The sequence below is a fragment of the Protopterus annectens genome, chromosome 7.part0 (assembly GCF_019279795.1).
Source record: "Protopterus annectens isolate FY-2018-M chromosome 7.part0, PAN1.0, whole genome shotgun sequence".
In the NCBI taxonomy this organism is placed as follows: Eukaryota; Metazoa; Chordata; order Ceratodontiformes; family Protopteridae; genus Protopterus; species Protopterus annectens.
This window is the reverse complement of record NC_056739.1, coordinates 1,242,444,065-1,242,460,711: the sequence shown is the minus strand read 5'-3', so window position 1 is coordinate 1,242,460,711 and position 16,647 is coordinate 1,242,444,065. Positions and strand designations below refer to the sequence as shown.

Sequence of the window (16,647 nt, the reverse complement as noted above, 5' to 3'; positions counted from 1 at the left end):
CAAAGTGCCTGGCTCCAGTAATTGCATTTTGCAGGCAAAGAAATATTCAAATATATCCATACCTGGACGATTGTCTAATTCAGGCAGAAAACAGGGACATTCTTCTAAAACATCTGGCGTTTGTAAAAAGGGTTCTAACTTGTCTAGGGTACACTCTAAACGAAAAGAAATCACAACTGGTACCCTCTCAAAAAATTACATTCCTGGGTGCAAGCTTGAATACAACTGCCCAGATGGCTTTCCTTACACCAGAAAAGCAAATTCATTTGGTGACTTACTTCAAACAGGTGGCCACAAAAACCCAGCTATCTACAAGACAAATTCTGCAAGCCTTGGGGTTCATGCCCTCCTGCATTCTTCTAATTCCATATGCAATACTGCATATGAGGACACTTCAGTGGTACTTAAAAAGTTTATTGAGTCAACATTGTCACAGCCTGGAAACAATGATTCCTGTCATACCTTGCCTGCAACTAGATTTCCTATGGTGGGCAGAGGCCTGCCACCAAAACAAGAGACTGTCATTCACACCACCCCCTGCCGCCCAAACCCTAACTACAGACGTATCAGACTATGCTTGGGGGCTCATCTGGCAGGGAAATGCATTCAGGACAAATGGAGCCCAAATCAAATGCACCTTCATCCAGGACAATTAATGATAAAGACAGACAACACCATGGTTATGTGGTAAATAAACAAGCATGGGGGTACACACTCCTACCCCCTTTGCAGACTAGCCATGACATTGTGGAACACAGCCTTGACCTATCAGGTAAAACTACAAGCTCAATTCCTGCCAGGAAAGCTGAATACTCTGGCAGACGAACTAAGCAGAAATCTCATGGACCCTCATGAATTAAAAGTGGAACCACGGATTTTCAACATGTTGACACGCAAATGGGGGAGCCCAGATATAGATCTTTTTGCCTCACCCTAGAACTATCAGTTGGGCAAATTTTGCACAATAACTCATCACAAAAAAAGCCTGGAAAGTGGATGCTCTGTCCTTCAGCTGGAAAAACCCATCAGTCTATGCCTTTCCCCCTCTGCCTCTGCTCTCCAAAGTTCTACTAAAAGTCAAACATGACAAGCCAAAAATGATTTTTGCTCCAGACTGGCCTCGCCAACACTGGTACCCACTCCTGCGCAGTGTGTCACACCTTCCACCGTGGCACCTGCCTCAGACACCTTACTTACTGTCTCAGCAGAACAACCAAACTCTGCACACACAGCTCCAAACTTTGAATCTTGCAGCGTGGCTAGTCACTTAAATTCACCCTTAGCATCCCTCAGCAATCCTGTGATGGATGTCATTTTGGAGGCGAGAAGACCTAGTACTAGAAAATCTTATGCTGACAAATGGAAAAGATTCTGTGCCAATCTCAAAGGATAAGCACAGCAGTGCCCAACATTCCTCAGTTTTACAATACTTAACTGAGATGCTTCACAAGGGCCTGTCCTTTTCGTCCATAAAAGTCCATGCCTCAGCCATTTCAGCTCATTACAACACAGAACCTCCCCTTTTCTCTCATCCTCTGCTAAAGCAGTATCTCAGAGGGGCCAAAAACTTAAGACCACCCAGGAGAGCTCCAACCCCTGCCTGGGACCTCAATTTTGTATTGGAGAAAATCACTTTCCCTCCTTTCAAGCCAGCTGCTACTACAAACTTAAAATTTCTCTCCTGGAAAACAGCTTTACTTTTAGCAGTCACTTCAGCTAGAAGGATTTCCGAATTACAGGCTGTTATGGCAGTGGAGCCTTTCATCATTTTTCATGTGGACAGGGTATCTCTCAGGACCAATCCATCCTTCATGCCTAAGGTGGTATCCACTGTGGCTCCTAATCAGACCATTCATTTGCCAACTTTCTTTCCCAATCCACAGAACAAGGGGAAGCGGATTCTGCATTCATTAGATGTACACAGACAACTTAGATTTTACTTAAACAGGACTAAATCTCAAAGAAAATCTGAACAACTGCTGGTGGTATTTGCTGCAGGGGCAGAGGGAAAGGCTATTTCAAAGCAAACCATTTCCAAATGGATAAGCCATTGTATTCGTTTCTGCTATATGCACCATGGAAAAACTATCCCCCATGGGATCGGATCCCATTCCACCAGGGCTGCATCTACTTCAACAGCCTTTCTCAGAGGTGTTCCTACCAGGGACATTCTAGAAGCTGCTACCTGGAGCTCAGTTCATACTTTCACCAAACATTACCATTTACCACTTTTCTCTAAATCCAGAGCTGGCTTTGTCACTGCTGTCCTGCAGGGCCTTATAGCTGGTCCTAATGCTGTATAATTCCCTCCACCCAACCATAGCTTTGGGAATCTACCCAAATGTAATGACTGCAACAGTGAAACACGAAGAACATAGTACAGTTGTGTCCACTTACTATAAATGTAGATGTTTGAGTGTATTCACTGTTGCAGTCCTGGTTACCCTCCCTCCAGCCCCTTATTTTTCTCTGGCTATACCTCTACTTTCTTTCACTATGCTTGAAAACCTTTTTGGTGTATTTGCTTTTGGTTAGAGGTATATTTTTTGGGTTTTTAATTTTATTTGCTCCCCATTTGTGGGGCACCTGACATCTGGGGCAAGAAAAACTAATGTAATGGCGTCGGCTGCATGTTTTATACCCCTGACGACCTGACTTCATGGAAAAAGGGACAGCAACCGATGCAAGACCCAAGACTTTGTGAATCAGGCCAACTGAAGGCAACCTGCCAGTAGATTACCCAAATGTAATGACTGCAACAGTGAATACACTTGAACATCTACATTTATGGTAAGTGTACACAACGGTACTTTGTCTGGTCCATCAACAAACAAGGAGGAACTCATTCTTGCCTGATATGCATGGAGGCCATGAGGGTCTGGGAATGGGTGATCTCTTCAGACTGCTTTCTAGTTGTAGTGCACATACCCGGGAAAAACATATTGGTGGACAGACAGCAGGTTCATTGTGATGCCTCACAGGTGGTCCCTAAACCAATCAGTAGCGAACAGGATCTTCAGCCAATGGGGCCAGTGTTGCTGCGACCTATTTGCCTCTCCCCTCTACAATAAATGCAGCAAGTATTTTGCTGTGATTTCCCCCTCTCAGGGGGAGTCACGGAGGGATGCACTAGTCCATGATGGGCCCTGAGTCTCCTCTATGCTTATCCCCCCTCTTTTTCAAATCCCAAGATTTCTTCAGAAAGCGAGCAGGTCGAAGAGCTCAGTCATCCCCATTGTCCCCTTTAGGCCTTGCCAGGTGTGGCTCCCCTTTCTATGATTCATCTCAAATATCCTTGGATTCTGGAGCCCTCCTGGGATCTCCTGCCTCACACATCAGAACTCCAGTACCCCAATCTACATGCCCTCAAACTAACAGCATTATTTCTCCAATTCCATTGATTGTTAGACAGTCCAGGCTGGCCTGTCAGAAGTCTTCCACTAAAAAACTCTACAAGAGTAAGTGGAAAATGTTTTCTATATGGGCTTGTAAAGAGAGCATTGATCTCTTTTCAGCTTCAATCCCAGACATTTTACTTTGCCTTAGTCTCCTTTTTGATCAAGGACCTAATATTTCTACTATTAATCTCCAGCTAGCAGCAATATCTAATTTTCACTCAGGAAGCCAAAATTTTTCCTTGCCTTCTACTAAACTATGCAGAGTTGTCCTGAAGGGAGTTTTCCTTCTCCGACCTCCAGTCAAAGAACCTTTTCCACCGTGGGACATCATGGTAGTGCTTCAGGGATTAACTCAGGAAACCTTTTGAGTCAGCAAGTATCTGATTTAAAATATCTTTCCTAGAAAACTATTCTGCTTGTAATGATTATTTCAGTGAAGAGAATTTCTGAATTGCATTTATCATCAAAACCCCCTTATATTGTCTTCCACAAGGACAGAGTAGCTCTTTGAACTAATCCCTCCTTCAGGCCCAAGGTTGCCACAGAGTCGAACTTTAACCAATCTGTTCATCTCCCGTTTTTTTTTTTTCCTAACTTTTCAAACAAAGGTGAGTATATGCTTCACCTTTTAGATGTGCATTAACAGTTACATTTTTTTATCTTCACAGAACAAAACAACATAGAAGTTCTAAGCAACTTTCGGTGTCCTTTTCTTCTAGTCGTCTAGGACAAGTGGTGTCTAAGGTTACTTTAGCTAAATGGATTACTGACTGCATTTCACTGATTTACTATGCCAAAGGTCTAAGTCTGCCTCGCTTACCTAAAGCCCATTCATCTAGGTCCTTGTCAGCTTCAGCTGTCTTTTCCTCTATTGACAATATTTGTGCAGCATCCACTTGGTCTGTTATACATACCTTTGTTACCCATTACCAGCTGGACATTATCTCCAGAAGCAAAGCTGCTTTTGGTTCAACAGTACTCTGTCATATCCTTCCATGAAGGCCACCCAACAGTTATGTAGCTGAGGACTCTGACCCAGTAGTGATGAAAAATGAAAAGGACAACATCAGCTTTATAAGTTATGTACTTAACATAACTTGGCATCTATTTTCATTCTTCCTTACCCCCCCATTCACCCCCCCCGCCTTTGTTGTTCCTGGAAGTTTCCTGGACATTTTTCAGAACCGACATTTTCTTGGCTTGAGCCTGCTCAGGATGTTAAACCTGTTCGGTGGTTTATGTTTATTACCAGATGAAGGAAGTTTCATACAGATGTATGCATATAGAAAGCAGCAAACTCGATCTGAGGGCTTAGGGATGCCCTAGGGGATTATGGGTAAATGGAGGAGCTTGAGGCTTGAATCTGAAGTCTGTTGGAAAGCGGCCATATCCGATCCGATGGTTAGATCCTAGTCTCAATAGTGAAGAAGAATGAAAATGGACAACGCAGTTCCCAAGTTATGGTAAGTACATAACTTATAACTGTAAACTTCTCAAATACATTTAGGAAGTATGGCTAGGCTTAAAAAGGTCTCCCTGGGGTCATTAGCTTAGTAATCATCTATGAACCTTTGAAAGAAAAAGTAAGAATAAAATCCCCTTTGTTGAAGGACTTGTGATGAGTTTATGAATGCTTTTACCACAATGACACTGAGTACAAACTAAAGCAACCACCCCTCCCAATACCACCACGGAGGGGGGGGGGTCCCCTCAACAGTTCCCTTTACTAATTCTTTGGCTACAGATTTTACGTTCACTGAAAACGCTTTTCATTAAAATATTGCAGAGTAAGTGGATTTGCTTAACTGCCATTTAAATGGCTGTCCTGTCTCTCTTGAAATGCATCAAGACTGTGTCAGCACTTTCTCTGACACAGGCTGAGCTATACACCCAGCGTTTGGTGAGTAACTTTATAATATAGTCATTTATGTTCATTTAATGTTGTTTAGAATCATTCTACTCAAAAAGAGAGATGTAAGTCATCTATGTATGAGCATGCCTCACACAGAAGAGTTAGAAATGCTAAGGAGCCAACTGAGAAGGAATGTGCTTGAAAGATGAAGGGCAAGGTGGTCTAATGCCTAGTAGGGCAGCATTCTCCCTCTTAAGCAGCTGAGATAGTTTAGCAAAGGAGAATCATGAAGGACTCTATATCAACAATAAAATGAGATTTATCCATCTTCTGGAAGTTCTTAATCTCCTGAGAAGTCTCCTGCTAAAACATACTGTCCCCTTAAATTGGCATCTAGGACAGTCTAGTGCAACTCCTCATTCAGTGAAGACAGCCTGAACCATAATGCACTACAGAGTTACAGCCAGTGGTCACCTTCCTGGTCATTGTTTGCAGCACTAAAGATATAAGCTAAATGGATCCCTTATCAAATACTTAGTAGTAACAGCCTTCTCTACATTCTCCTGCTCTAACCCATGAGAAAACAATTTTTCCACAGTTTATATAACTAGAAATGTTTGAAAATGACACACATGTGGCAAGAAATTAAGAACCTGCAAGACTCTTAACTGGCAAAAGAATAAACCCTTTGCCAAACTCGTCCGCAGCCTCTGATGCTGTCTGTAGAAGAATAGCCAAGTGATGCAGTAGGTGAGACCTATGTTAAGCCAAACAGAATGCATGTGAATCCACTTTTGTCTGGTGGAAAATGGTTTCCCCTTCTCAGATACTGAAGAATCTGAACCATGGTACTTTCAATTAGAAAACACAGCATCAGTAAAACAGGCTGGAAGAGAGAGAGTGAAAGAAGCACACAATGAACACACAGCTACCTCTACTGCTTTCCAAGACAAGTCTTGAGATGCTTATCAGAGTAAAATAATAGAAAAGCTGCTGATTGAAATGGATTCCATAAGCATGACAGCTTTGTTCTCATATGAGAAACTAAAAGGAAAGGGCTCATTAAGAAATTCAACAATGGAGTCAGATGGAGAAATTGAAGGCAGTCTCCTGCTAGGAATGGTATGCCCTTCCTTTATAGGAATGAGGGGATTGCATATGCTATGTATTCAGATGAATTTAAAAGAATCTGTGATAGAAAGAGTCATGGAAGAAGAAATAAGGAAGATGCCAGTGCACGGTCAAGCACCAAAACCCAAGTACCTGAATACACTGTTTAAAATACACAACAGGGCTTAGGAAGCCCAAAAGTCTGTTGGAACCACATCAACACTCAACTAAGAGGCAGTTATTCAGGGACAGGTGATGGAAGATTATCTCACATGCACAATGTGACAAATGCCCACTCTCCACTCTCCCAAGGGACATATGAATATCCCTCCGTGAGTAGAGTTTTGGAGGGGTGCACTAAAGATCTCACTCGGGCAACTCTTCACTTTACTGCATATCCTTTCACAAATTAGGATTGTGACAACAACCTTTTCCAATACAAGACTGACTTTGCATGAAAAGGAGAGACAGGCCTAGAGACATACATGGAATAGTTCTCTCTTACTTATTCTGCCTTTTGTGCTCTCAGTTTTTGATTTTATGAAAGGGTTCCCTGCTTGCCACACTGCTACTACTAAGTACAAGATGTTTAGGAAGGAATTGATCTTCTCACTGCCAGTGAGTCATGAGGAAATGCTGGCACCTGCAACAGTCATAAAAATAGTGTTTGGTCCCAGTCAACAAAGAATTTGTGTGGTAAGCCTGACTGGAACTGCAAATACACTTGGAAGGTCTATATCTTCTAGGCAGTGAACAAAGTAAACCTTTCTCGGACACATTCTAGTGGCGATCTGAATGGTAAGAGCAAAAAGAACCAGAATTGTGGGAGGATTAGCAACTGCCCAAGCACAGACGCTTAAGATTTTAACTCGCTCATGCTACCAGCACTGTGGTGAAAGAGTAGTGAAATGTCTCATTGGCACTAACAGCTGCAACTGAAAAAGTAGCTAAAATGTGTTAAAAACATTTAACTGAATTAAATCGCATGCTTTCATTTTTCAATTAAATACATTTTTTCACATTTAGGTTCATTAACTGTGCTACAGAATGTAGTAAAGTGGCAAAGCAGTTAGTATTACTGCTTCACAGTGGTTGGCTCCCTGGTTTGTTTTCTTGGATGGGATACTTCATATACAGAGTCTGCACATCCTCCCTAATGTCCATGTGGGTTTTTACTCCCCATTTCCTTCCTCATTACAATAACATGCTCTAAATCAAATGGTGATACTCAAAACTGCCACTAGATTTGTGCACAATACGTGTGTGTGTGTGTGTGTGTGTGTGTGTGTGTGTGTGTGTGTGTGTGTGTGTGTGTGTGTGTGTGTGTGTGTCCTATAATGAGGGCTGGCACCCTGTGCAGAGTTAGTTTTTCTGAATAATGCCCACCATGTAGCATTACTTGGGCTCTCCTATAGCCCTGAATTGGATTAAGCAGTTAACTGGACAAAGAATGAATAAATATCACGTTTGGTAGTAAGACTACCTTTAAAAGTTATGGTTGTGCTATTGAATTAAAAACAGTGGTAATGACAGCATATGACCAGAATGTGCCCAACAGCTCTCAAAGCAAGGTCAGAAGTTTGTGGTAGAAAATAGACAAATTTGTGAACTATGCATATATATATATATATATATATATATATATATATATATATATATATATATATATGTAAAGACAAATACAACTGTTAGAAACAAATAATGTTTTATTAAATGGGACAGTCACATGACATTTTCTGATTAACGGGGGAAACAAACCACTCAACTTGGTGAACAAATGCATACTCCGACTAGGATCATTGATAGCTTGAGTTTAATTTCAGCAAAGGTTGCTTAAAGATCAAGCTGCCACATTAGGCCTGGGATTAGTCATACATCCTATAGACCACTAGCAAGAATGCAAAGTAAAACTAGTATTGTAAATTGCTTATTTTAATGCTCTGTTGCATTGCCAAGCAAGAATGCACAATAAAACTATTGTAAATTGCTTATCTTAATCTTTTGCTGCATTATATTTGTGTGCTCGCACGTGTACATACTTTTACTACTTCCTAAAGGCTGAGTGCTGACTGCATCTAAGCCATCATGCCAGCACTGTATCACAAGCAGTTAAATCAGCTCACAAGGGTTTTACACAAACAAAATGCAGACTATGAGCCATTTTGCCCAAAAATGGCAAAAGCTCAAAATGATTGTGCTGTAAACCCACTAAAAGCATATACTTCAAGTCTGTCGCACCCTGGACCAAAATGGAAAAAAAAAACATGAAGAATTTTTTTACATTCTTCTGAGTAAGTGTTCCACTTTAATACACTGATGAGTCCTCCTCATGCAGACAATCAGCTACACAACAGATCTGGGCTTACTGCTTCTGGTTGCCACCACATTGCAAGTTGACTAGGAACTCGGTCATTCAAAAGGGGCTCTAGGGCATAATGTGGCCTGCCTTGCCTTTGCAAATTAGTAGGAACTGCAAGACACTCCAAGGAGACTTTCATATGAAAAGATCTGTGTCTGCTTCTTGTCCAATCCCCAACAGCCCACCAGAAATTCACAGAGTAGAAAAGCCCCAAGAGAAATCCCTGGCAGACTGATGACAAGTTACATGGATTGTAATTCAATACTAGTGAGTGACCAGGCCACTGACCACCGCTTTGCTGTTTGGGTGTAAATTAAAAGATGTTACTGCACATCTCAGGTATGTGCTGCTGTTGAAGGCCAATGACTAAAGTCTTAGTCTCATGAAGTGCATCAACATCCTTCCGTTTCCTGCTTAAGATGAATTATAAGACTCTTAAGACTGCTCCAAGTACGATTCTACAATAAGATTACACATAACACTGTGTGCAGAGGCTGGTTTATAATAATATAATGATATGACAACTGGCAACTCTCAGCCAATGAGACTGTTAAATTTGTTCAATGCCATTTTATAAGGCACTATAACTTGCTGGCTGAAACATGTACCTAAGAAGGTAGAGGATTCATAACAGCAAGGCAGTGTAGGAATTTGTTGGAGTAGCAACAGGCAATTTAATAAAAGAGAGGCAGAATACAGGCTTTTGGCAATATATTATCAGATGTTTAGCCACTAAGCTTGGGACAAGGGATAACCAGGGAGAGAGAGACACACACACACACACACACACACACACACACACACACACACACACACACACACACGTATGCACACACATTATATTGGTATTTTCAAGATGATCTAACAAACACTAGAGTGACTTATAAAAAAATATCGATCTCAAAAGATCAAGAGGAATGTATGCATGCACTGAGACATAATCCCGGAACATGAAAAGCAAATAACTCACATTTGTGAAGGGGGCAAGCACACACACACACACACACACACACACACACACACACACACACACACACACACACACACACACCACCTGCTAATAACTCTGAGACTCTGAGATTGCACAATAGTGGGGGAAGGGCGTTATCCTGTCTCCACTACAACAAAGATATCACACTGGCACATCAGTCAGCTATTTAGTCAGTCGGTGTTTAGCAAAATAGTGATCGACAAACTGGATATTCAAAATATAGGTATATTTAGGTAAACTCATTTACTGGGCTGAATGTATCCACAAGAAAAAGTAAAAAGTCATTGACGTTCCAAATCCATATAGCTGAAGCACTTGATGCCTTTAAGGGGATATTTTCATATTTCTCATGGGCTTCTATTACAGGAGGTTTAAGATATCACACATTGAAAACTGTAACCTGGCTAGGTGTTTATTGTAGTTTTAACTCTCACATGAAAACTGTAGCTTGGCTTGGTTTTTATTGTAGTTTTAACTCACACACACACACACACACACACACACACACACACACCACTTTTGGAGTGCTTTCTCTCCTCATCCCTGCTGACCATTTATTTATTTTACGTTTGTTGACCGGGATTGTCCGACTGAGCTGAGTAGCCCTTTTTCAGTGGAGGCCTGGGCAGAAAAGCTCCACAAACAACGCAATAAAGTTAAACAATTAAAAATTAACAAAAAGGATACAAAACGTTTTTACAATAAATGTAAATAAGAAAGCAGTATCCCAATATCAGTACAATTTTGACAGTAGAGCAGGATGAACAAGAGTCATAATATACATTTGCAGTTACTGCACTTCATCATAATTGAGGGAGAGAGAAGAGAGATGCAAATTTTTAATCGGAAGTGTAAGGAGCTGCCATTTTGGCCACAGCTACATCTGTCAACAGAAGATGAAGGGACAGATTTCAAGTTTTTCTCCTCAGCTTTATGATTCAGATTTATTTTCCCTGTGTGTGTGGGGGGGGGGGGTTCTCTTTCTTTGAGACCCTTTCCAGAATGTGCCAGTGTTTTCAGTGGGGGAATACCAAGGTCTCTTGAGTTTCTCAGAAAATATCATTACAAATGGAATTTGTAGAACCGTCACCTATTCCCCAGTGGTCTCAACATTGGAGTGCGCGCATGTGTGTGTGTGTGTGTGTGTGTGAGTGTGAGAGAGAGAGAGACTGCCTGTAATTTTCCAAGTAGCCTGCTAAAAGGCAGATCTAATTCCAGATAGCCTGCTAAAAGGCAGATCGATTGCATAAAGTTCTGTATTCTTTAAACATTTTTATATTCTCATCACAAACCTAATGCAGCAGCTATAGCTTTAGTTAATTGTACTTCTGCTAAGCATTTAGTTAATTCCAATCCTCACTTTCTGACTAGGATGGGAAAATAATTGATAAGTATAGGGAAAAAGTATATGCTTCTACAACTTTGATTTTCAGAATTTTGAAATGTCAGGTCTGTATGTTAAAGTTTATTCTGACCATTTGTGAAAGTATGAGGAATGTTTTGTCTGCACTTTCTTCTTGTGGGGAAAAATCTGCTTTAAATTGTTAAGTTTTTGCCATCTCACAAGTCACAACTTGTAAACCTCCTGGCTACATTCTCAGAACCTCCCAGAAGTTGTGGAAAGCGAGATTTTAAATTATCATTTGGCCAGAAATTTAGTTTTTGGTCCCTCTACTATAGACCCCTTCTTTAATTTTGGCAAAAAACAAAATGCTGGCAAACAGACATTCAACAAGCCATGGCAAGGGGTTCCAAAAAGAAGACATGAACCTCCAAAACAAAGGACAGTTCAACAAATCAGAATGACTATTTAAGGAACAGTGTATCCTCCTCTCCCACCCTGGCAGTCCATTTTCCTTTCCAGAAAATCCATTTCTTTCGGACAGCAGATAGTTTCAGACAGTTGCGTGCTGAAGATCATTTTGTTAAGGTTACAGTTGACATTGGTAAGAAATGCTTTCTTTACAGGACGTAATTCTTTATCCACCAGACCAGACTCCTCTATTTCACCCTGTCCTTCAACATATGTTGTCTCAGGAAGGAATAGAGTCAGTTCCTCCTTCCCATTTTGGGTAAGGTTTTTATTCAGGGATGTTTTTGTTCCAAAGTCAGAAAATGCCTGGAGGTCCAGTTCTAGATCTTCCTTTCCCAAACCAATTTGTGATAGTGTGCAAGTTCAAAATGCTGTTGCTTCACAACCTATTCACTCTTCTTCCTCATTTAAGATTTCTTATAGCACTAAATTTAAAAGATGCTTATCACATCTGTAGTCATCCTCAGGTCAGGCATTTGAGGTTTTTGTGTGTCTGGATCACATTATTAGATGTTCATCATGTTTCACTGCTGCAGTCATTACACTTGGGTTATCCTGTCGTCAGGTGGTCCCACAGTCGGCCAGAGTTCCAAAGTCTTGGTCCAGCGTCAGTTGCTGTCGCTTCTTCCCTGACGTTAGTGCGCCAGGGGTATATAATATGCAGCCGACACCATTTTCTTCAGTCTTTCTTGCCGCTCAGTGCCCGAAGCAAAAGCAGTTCACAAGTGCCGGTCGGCCAACTCTGAGATTTTCGAATTTCAGAACCGAAGTCTTCAATAAAGCTAAGTACCCCGTTGAGGAAACTTTTTCTTGCCTCAGACCGATGTCAGTAAAAGTTAATAATTGCATTTCTTGTGGGAAGCAAATACCTCATAAGGATTTTCATTCGTACTGTATTCCATGCCTAGGCCTAGACCACGACGTCACTAGTTGTCGGTTTTGTTCTAGATTTAACAAGCACACTATTAAACGTTGGTTTGATTTTGTACACCATTATTTTGGCCGAAGGTTCAATTATACCATGCCGTCGGAACAACCGACGACCGGAATACCCAAAAAACGCAAAGACAAAGATAAGGACAGGCATCCGAGGTCCAAAACTGACTATGAAGCCTCTTCTAGGCCAGTCGCCGGTTCTCAGTGAGGCGCTTTCGCAGCCCCTGACACCCGCTACCTCAGAGTCACAGGCCACCTCCGACTCCCACGTGGAGATCACTAGGCCTTTGGAAACTCAAGGTATTGGGCCTATGGAAATTAACCCCTCAGATGGGTCCAGAGCCGCTGAGCAGGCATCGCCTTCTGAGGGTGTTTTCAGACCTTCACAGCTTAACATCAAAACAACAACCAAGTCTAAAACTCCATTAAAGACAAAGAAACAAGTACAGCATTCACCTAGACAGGCCTCCATGCCTAAAAAACAGATGCTCAAAATGGCCGAAGACCTAATTACTCTGATCAGGGGTTCCCATCCCCCTCCTGATAAAAGGCCTAGGCAGGATACAGATTATGATTCCTCTGACCAGGTTTCCATTTCCTCTGTTTCCTCTTCAGACCAGGGATACTCTTTACCCCCCTATGAGAACGCTGATGCTGAAGAATCAATCCCTTCAGCCTCTCCTCCTGAGGATTACTCTTTTGGGGAAACTTTACATACCATGAGGGAGCATTTCCATTGGGAGAGCCAGGATTATTCAGAATCCAAGAAAAGGCTCAGAGATTTTCTTTTATTGCCTCAACACAGTCCCCTGGCTATTCCGCCCATGTTAGATATTGTGGATGATGTGTTCTCTGAATCCAGTTTACCCCCTGATTCTTTGCCCCCAGCACCAGTCAAGCCAGATTGGTACTACAGAGTCCCTGACTCTCACAAATTTCTTTATAAAAACCCTGCTGCTGACCCAGAAACTATTTCCCAGGGTCCCAAAGGGGTAAAGGCTTCCATTGCTAAAAATCCAGTTCCCTCTGACAGGGATTCTAGAGCATTAGATAGATGGGGGAAGAAAGTTTACTTTTCTGCAACTTTAGCAGTAAAGGCTTTAAATTGCCAGTTCCACATGCTTACATACCAACAATATTTAATGTCTCTGTTAAAACAGAAAATGCTTACAAACTCAGAAAGTCCTGACTATAAGGAAATGCAGGATTTATTGCATGCAGCTGAACAAGTGGGAAAACATACTCTGCAATGTGGTTTTGATTCATTAGAGGCTTCTTGTAGAGCCGCAGTTACTGGATCTGTGATTCGAAGGCATGCTTGGTTAAAAGAACAAGGTTTACCTGGTCATGTTAAGGCAAAATTATTGGATGCTCCTTTACAGCATGATACCTTGTTTGGTGTTAAAGCAGAAGAGGTATTAAAGAAAATGGGGGATAAGGCAAAATCTATGCAAACAGTGAAGGATTTCTTACAGGTACAGCCACCTCGATTCAGCAGAAATTGGCCTTCTAAAAATTGGTCCTTTCCAGTGTCAGACAGACCACAAAGAGGCAGATACAGACGCCCAAGAGGCAGATCTCAGCCCCAAGGCTCTTACATACCACAACAGTGGGGTGCTTCAACCCCAAAAGGAGGAGAAGACAAGTCACAACATTATAGGAAACAGTCCCAGTGACTTCCCTTCACATGCCAAGCACTTACCTTTTGGCAGCTCCCTTAGGGGGAAAACTAGCCCTTTTTCCACAAAATTGGCATATAATCACCCAAGACAAATGGGTTCTGGATATTGTGTCTCAAGGTTACAGGTTCCACTTTCACACTCTACCAAGGCCAAAAGGAATGCCAGACCTGCCACAAAATCAATGGGCAGAGGCACAAAAACAAATCACAGCCCTCATGGACATGAGAGCTGTTCAAAAAGTGCCACAACAGGAACAAGGACAAGGATTTTACTCAAGACTTTTCTTGGTTCCCAGAAAGGACAAAGCCTGGAGACCCATACTGGACCTCTCTACTCTAAATACTTACCTGGATGTTCCGAAATTCAAAATGTTGACACTACAGCAACTTCTCCCCATGCTAGGCAAGAAGGCTTGGCTAGTTACATTGGACCTCAAGGAAGCATACCTGCACATCCCAATCAGACAAAATTGCAGAAGATGCCTCAGATTCATAGCTGGCACAATGCAATGCATTACCAATTCTCTGCACTGCCCTTTGGCTTATCTACTGCTCCCAGGGTCTTCACAAAATGCCTGGCACCAGTAATTGCATTTTGCAGACAAAAAGGAATTCAAATATATCCCTACTTGGACGACTGCCTTATTCAAGCAGAGAGCAAGGACGTTCTTCTAAAGCATCTGGCGTTTGTAAAAAGATTGCTAATTTGCCTAGGGTACACAGTAAACGAAAAGAAGCCAAAACTAGTGCCCTCACAAGAGATAATATTCCTGGGTGCCAGCTTAAATACAATGGCCCAGATGGCTTATCTCACGCCAGACAAGCAAAGACAACTGACTCAGTACTTTCAATTGATGGCAACAAAAACTCAACTCCCTACAAGACAAATTCTGCAGGCCTTGGGGTTCATGGCTTCCTGCATACTACTAATACCATATGCCAGACTGCATATGAGGAAATTACAATGGTACCTAAAAAGTGTTTGGACTCAGCACTGTCACAGTTTGGAAACAATAATACCACTTATTCCTTGCCTACAACAGGAGTGTCGATGGTGGGCACAGGCATGTCACCACAACAAGGGACAGCCTTTCACTTTACCCACAGCCAGGCAGACATTACAGCAAATGCTTCGGATAATGTAGGGGAGCACACATGGCAGGAAAATGTATTCAGGGCAGGTGGGCCGCAGAACAAATGCATCTTCACATCAATCAAAAAGAGATGCTAGCTGTACAAAATGCCCAAACAGCTTTCAAGGACCTTCTGCATCCAGGACAACTATTGCTAAAGACGGACAACACCACATTTATGTGGTACATAAACAAGCAAGGGGGCACTCATTCCTATCCCCTCTGCAGACAAGCCATGACTTTGTGGAACACAGCACTGACCTATCAAGTTCATCTGCAAGCATAATTCCTGCCAGGAAAGAAAAATAATACGAACAAAATGATGGTAAAGCCAACCTCTAAAGAAACGCTCTGTTTACAAGTTCACAAACAGCTTTTATTTTACACCAAAATTAAAACGAGTTTAAAACAACATATACTGTAAAACACTACACAGCGTTTTTCGTCCCACTGAATAGTAGAACTTTATCAGACAGCAACCAACCATATTACAAAACTTGTTTAAGTAACCTCCTAGGTAATTAATTAAGGTGTTTGCCTTACAAACTCAAGGTACAGGGTTTGAATCTCACAGGGGATAACTGGCTAGGCTGAAAATGGCTCGCAAGGGCAGTTAGCCTAGTACTAACCTATGAACCTATTCCCATCAATTAAATCCATATTTTCATTCACAAGATAGGGGTTCTCTCACCAAACCTGCCTGAATTACTTTATTAATCAAGTTTAGTACCTAGTTACAAATACATTTAATTAATACTTATCTAAAAATACAATTATGTACAACCTAGTTCATCATGAATAAAACCTACCAACACAATAATAATACATATTTACTAACACTTAAATTAATATAAAATTTATAAGCATGTAAATAAGGCCTAACCACTATTTAATCTTTTTTATACAAATTGTTTACCTTGAACAAGAGCCATTATTAAAAAATTATTAATTTTATACATTACACAGCTTAAATCATCATATTAAAACAGTTTTCCAAGCATATCTTGAGGGAAACTAAAGTTACTCATGTCTATAAATATGTTTTTTATTATAATTATTGTTATTGTTACCTCAAAAGGTTCTTTAGCTTTAAGATACATGCAATTGAGCAAGCTTCATTGATGCCTGGCTCTCTGCATGCTGCAAGCCGCAATTGCCATGCTAGTTCCTTTTTCTCTAATTCTAATTTTAAATAATTCTCATTAATAAATCTATTTGCTTCACTGTATTTGGCAGTACCATCAATGGCCATAAATGTAAAAGCATGGCCACTATTAGTATCGCAGTGCCTAGCCAACGCATTCTCATCCTTTTTCTTTGCAATTGCATATACATGCTCATACACCCTGTCCCGGAGGCGCCTGTCCGTCTTTC

The 16,647-nt window shown here is 41.3% G+C and overlaps 1 protein-coding gene across 1 annotated transcript in view; it reads left to right on the top strand.

The window, feature by feature from the left end:
* Positions 1–16,647, top strand: part of DENND4A (DENN domain containing 4A) — a 2,763,357-nt gene that overhangs the window by 1,332,441 nt on the left and 1,414,269 nt on the right. The gene's annotated exons all lie outside the window — the stretch shown is intronic.